The following is a 6,014-nucleotide window of genomic DNA, read 5'->3' as shown; positions in this document are numbered from 1 at the left end:
ATATTTTTTATTATTAGAAATTTGAGACTATAAAAACCAGGGTTTCGAACCGTTTTGTATAACGGTTCGGTTCGTTCCGGTTTTTAATTTAAAATTTTATAAAGGTTTTGTTCCATTTCGGTTTTTTTAAAAAAAATCATATCGGTTCGGTTCGGTTTATAATTTATAACGGTTCTTTTCGGTTTGTTCCGGTTTTTATAAATTTCATTTAAGAAAAAATTAATCATTAACCATGTATATATTAATTTTAGAGAAAAATCTTTTTAGTTTATAATTTCTTATTTAATTTATCCATGATAATCTAATAAATATTTTTATTAAATTTAGGAAATATAAATTAGACAAATTAGTTTTTTTTTATTTCATAAATAAATAAGATAAAAACAAACATGCGTAAATACAATAATGAATAAAATAATATGTATACTATACTATTTAGGTTTAAAAAGAGAATTCGAACGGATAACTAAATATTTTCTAATATTTCAGGATTTAATTTAGTTCTCTGCGCAGAGAGTATAAACTTAAGGCTTGAAAATGCTCTTTATACGGAGACCTGCATAGCTGGAACTGCTAGCACAGTTATAGCTAACTTATAAAGTTCTGGCATACTATTCTTTACATTTTCCCAATAATTCAAAAGATTAGTATCTTTTTTTAATCTTTCTATATTATCAAATGACCGAATTATATATTCTATTTCTATACATTTATTATAATTTTCGATGCCCTGAGAATTATTCTTATTAAGACTTTCATGCGACTTTAACAAATCTTCAAAATCATCATCTAAATTATCCTTCGAATACGAACACGTAGGCATAGTATTTAGAATTTCAATATTCTGATTATTTAGATTTTGTATCAAGTTCCAAGTTTTACAAAGATGTTTTCTGGCGATCTCTCTTTCTTCAAAAGTTAAAAATACATTATATCTAGGGTCGAGATATAGCAGAGCAAAAAACTTCATTTTTGAAATTTATTTCTCGTGCTTTCATCGTAGAAACTAAAAGTCTGGCAAATGGAGTGTCTACTTTAATCGTTTGCATGAGACATTTGATCCACGCAGCATAAAAATCGCCCATTGTCAATTGTTCACTTTGTAAATATTTTGTCAAAACATAAGCTGGATATAAAGCTTTTAATATGTCACTAATTATTTTAAGATATCTTATTTAATTAACAGATAAATTGTCTAATCTATATAAATTAAGTATTTAAAGAAAAAACAACAAACCTGGTATTATTTGATATATAATGTTGATAATATAAAAATATTTAATTTGATATATAATGTTGATAATATAGAAATATTAAATTTGAAAAGAAATCACCAATTTAAAAAATGCCCCCAAGGAAAATTAAAATTTTAAATTTAGGTTAATAATTTAAAATTAATTATTTATAAAACCGTTTTGAACCGGTTTAAACCAGTTCAAGATATTTATAACGGTTCGGTTCGCTCTTTTAATATTTTCTTCATAACGGTTCGGTTAAGGTTACGGTTCAGAAAATCATAACGGTTCATTCCGGTTTTGCGGTTCGGTTCGGTTCGAACCCCTGATAAAAACTTTGTGTTATTCTGAATATGAAATCCTTGGCAACATTGCCTTGACAAATAGTGATAAAAATAAAATAGATGAACTAATTCCTTTATTGAAGCCATTTTATGAAACTACCTTTGATTTATCTGGATCCTCCTATCCCACCATTGGTTGAATATCTTTTATTTAATATTTTTAAATGGTTTTTCTCTTATTTAGGCATATATCTTATGCTGATGAAAAATATACAAACATACATTGGAAGTATTTTTACTTCTAATTCTTTCCCCTCTTTTATTGATGCACCTTTTGCAATGAAAGTCACTAAAAAAGTTAATCACTATATTCATAAATTTTTAAATATGGAGTCCTATATTGGTAGTCTATTAGACCCCAGAATTAAAAAAGTTATTCCTAATTCTTTATAATATATTACATAATTTATTTTTATTTAGGTTCACATGTGTAATTTATTAAATACTTTTATTCAATTTAAAGAAATGTGAAAAATATGCGAGCACTATATCAACTGGCATAAAGACAAACAAAGTATATAAAAATATTTATTTATTTTATTGATCATTATTATTTAAGGAAATATCCTTGAGGGAGAGAATAGCCAAGGATAGGCTCATAGGAACTGGGACATCAGCAGAGAAAGATGATATATCCAAAGCTTATCTGATATTTTATATCCGATTAATTCCAACATACTAGATTGTTGGGAAGGGAATCAATATTAATTTCCAGTTCTAGCCAAAATAGCAATGGACTATCTCCTACAGCAGCAGGCTACACCTGTAACATGTGAACGAATCTTTTCTAAAGTTAATGATAAAATAAAAAAACGAAATAGATTGAATCTAAAGATGGTTCAATCTATAACGGAATAATTTTTGATTTTTTAGAAGATAATTAAAATATTTATTTATATATAATTTGTTTTATAATTAAATATCTATCGCATTATATATATTATCAAAAAAAACTAATTATCAAATTGATTTAAATTATATTCAATAAATTTGCATTTTAATATTTTTGAAATATTAGGCATTTTTATTGTATAATATAATAATGATTTGATGATATAATTAAAATATTGGTAATTTAACACTTTTCATAAAAAAATTTTTTTTAGATGGAATCGGACCGAACCGGACCGATGGTCCCATGGTCCGGTCTCACTTGACTTAACGGTCCATCGGTGGTTGCCAATAGTTATAGTGGTAGGTAGGGTGAATTTGTTATTTGGTCAAATCAGGCAATGTGGTATTTTTGTAATATTATATTATTAATAATTTTAAAAAAATATATAGTTTATTAAAAATAAAAATACTTAATATTGAAAAAAAAAATGATAAAATTAAATTGACAAATTATTTGACCATCAGAACTTAAGTTTCGTATAATAAATTAGTATATTAAAATATTAAATTTCTCGTAAATTTGAATTGGTAAAATTTTATACTAATTCTTCATATATTAAAAAAAAAATACTGTATTTAAAAAAAAATATATAATTACAATAAAATATAAGTAATTTTTGTTGTACATAACGGAATTTTAAAAAAATATATATTTTAACAATTCTAGAAATTCTAGAAATTTTAACAACCAACGACTTCAAAATACAAAGTATAATAATAGATATAATGGAAATTTAATTAGTGTAAATGATTATATGAGGAAGAAGGGGGGGGGGGGATTTTAAATAAGTTAGGGAAGAAGAAGAAAATCTAGATTAATCGGGCTTCTCGGAGAATGAACCTATGAAGCATGTGAAATTAGATTTTATAATCTGAATTCCTATGCGTTGACGTCAGTAGACACCTTCTTTTGGGTCTTCTGATTTTGTTCTTAAGGTTCTGCCAATCTTTTTAATTAGGTTAAGAGCCCGACTTCCAAGGGATCTTAAGGGTATCGTGACAACTGGTACGAATTTATACTCATCTGGAATATCCGCATATTTATTTGTTTTAAAATCATCGGTGTATTTTAAAATGTCTTTATTGATGTTGAAGGGTGAGAGGGGGTCAACGCAGGAGAAATTCCACGTTAGAAATCGGTCATTCTCCCAAGGAATTTGTGTAATTCCATCCGTCTCCCATCAGTAAAGAGACCTGAGGGTTCTAAAGTGGCAGGAAAGCCTGCGGACTGTAAAGCTCGTTTTATGAGAGCATTACATCTGTTATGCCGGATTGAGCGTCCACTGCTAAAGATACATTGGAGGCAATGACGACCAGTTTGACTTACTGGCCTTTTGCACTTGGCGTGTTTATATGAAATTGAGGCTGTTACATTTAAGCGAATGGCTACATCAAAACTGAATTCATGATTTGAAAGTTCGTGATCAAGATTTTTAGAAGGGATGGCATCCAAGTATTCATGTCCTGAACCATGGTTGAGGGAAGCCATTAGGGCGTGATCTTCAAATTGCAGTGTCGAAAAGAGGTAATCAACGGACCTTGTAATCATCGGATTATCCCAATATTTTTGTTTATGGGAGGCTATGGTTGACATTCATCTCCAACTGAGGCTTTCCATATGACATAGGCTTCGTCAAGCAGTGCATCTGGCAAGGTGATCAGTTATTATTTTAGAGCTTGCCAATCTGGACGAAATGAAACCACTAATTGATAAGGCTATGGGTGATCGTAACCCTAAGCCTCATTTATTGCAGGGGAGAGTGGCTTGATGCCACGAATTGGAGTTAAATTTGAGGTTAGTTATTTTTTCCATGATGTTTTTAATTATGGATTCATATGCTCTTAAGAGTTTAGGATATTTAAAAACAGCAGTTGACCGTACAGCATATAGGATCTTTGGTATATTGAAGAAATTTTTAATTAAGAAGAAAGACTTATGCGTGGGAAGTTGCATAAGTGGTTCCTCCATATTGTTTAAATTATTCGAAGTAGCCTGGAAATCATATAGTAAAGTATTAATAACCTTCTAACCAATTTTAACTCCCCACTGCACTGGAAAAAGTTTTTATTATTTGGCTTCCATGCCTTTCAGGTTCCCTGACAAGAGCAAACTGTCCCTCACTCAACAAATTAATAACAGGTTAAATGATCTAGACAACATTTCAATGGGCATAACCTCCAAACCTAAGTTATCCATAAATCCTTTTAATATAAAAGTACATTTAGTGGGAAAAAATCGATAATTTAGATATAAAAGAGGCACTTTGTCTAGTCTCTTTATCAGATACACTAGCCCCCATTAATTTTCAAACTTATACCCGATTGGCTATGAAGCACCCCACACATCAGGCATCTACAACTGAATTACCTGGTGTAAATCCCACATCTTATCCATAGAATCTACCCCAGAGGAAGTGAGAAAAGCAATCTCAACCTTCCAAAAAGATTATGCATGAAGGCATGAGACCGATATATTTTCAAGACCTAACAAACCCTCTTCTAAACAAACTACATTACTCAACAGTATAACTCTACTTTGTAACAGGATCTTACAAGGTGACGTTCTATCTTCGCCCAGCCAATTATGATTGGAGCAAAACTAATCGCTCTTACAAAACCCAACAAGGACCTACGCCCAATTGCCATAGGCACCCTCTTTAGGAGATTAGTATCAAAATTAATTTCGACTCGAATCAATGAGAGTCTCCACAATTCTCACTTCAACTCAACTAGGGGTGGTGTCAAAGGCGGCTGTGAGTCTGCCGTTTATATAACCCGCATCTATCTTCAAAATAATCTTCTAAATAAACACCTAATTAAAATTGACTTTAACAATGCATACAACACAATAAAACGGTCTGTTTTCCCAAAATCCTTCATCAATAGCTTCCCATGCTACTCCAGCTATATTTTAAGCTGCTATGCGAATCCCTCCATCTTACAATATGGTGAATATAAGCTTTCTTCTTCAGAAGGAATTCAACAGGGTGATCCCCTAGGCTCTATATTATTCTGTCTAGGAATAGACAATCATTTAAAAAAATTAAAAGCAGCTGCCTGTTAGATCTTCATATCTGGTACATAGATGACGGGATTATTAGCGGAAGCCCAGAAGAGGTAGACAAAGCCTTAGAAATTTTGCAAAAGGATAGGCCAGACATAGGCCATCTCTATCAGTTCACCTCTCAATCTCCCAACTGTCACGCCTTTAAAGATAAGATTAATATTTTACTTGAATAATTTATAATCTTTTTTTTTAGATTAATATAATGTTTTTTAAATATAATATTTTTTTAGGATGATTTTTTATATATTTATTTTTTACATACTTTTTTCTGAATATCCTTTGATCGCTAAAAATTATTTTATTTTGTATATGATTTTTTTTGGTTATTGCCACTTTCGGGGGGCATATTATTTTTTTTTTTATTTTATTTTTTTTATATTATTTTTAAAATTAATAAATCAATTTTTTATTTAAAGATATTTAAAAAAAATTTTTAAAATAAGATATTTAAAAAAGTTTTTTCTATAAAATTTT

This window comes from Gordionus sp. m RMFG-2023, chromosome 1, assembly GCF_954871325.1.
Source record: "Gordionus sp. m RMFG-2023 chromosome 1, tfGorSpeb1-WG-v2, whole genome shotgun sequence".
NCBI classification, from domain to species: Eukaryota; Metazoa; Nematomorpha; class Gordioida; order Chordodea; family Parachordodidae; genus Gordionus; species Gordionus sp. m RMFG-2023.
Note: the sequence above shows the minus strand (reverse complement) of the source record.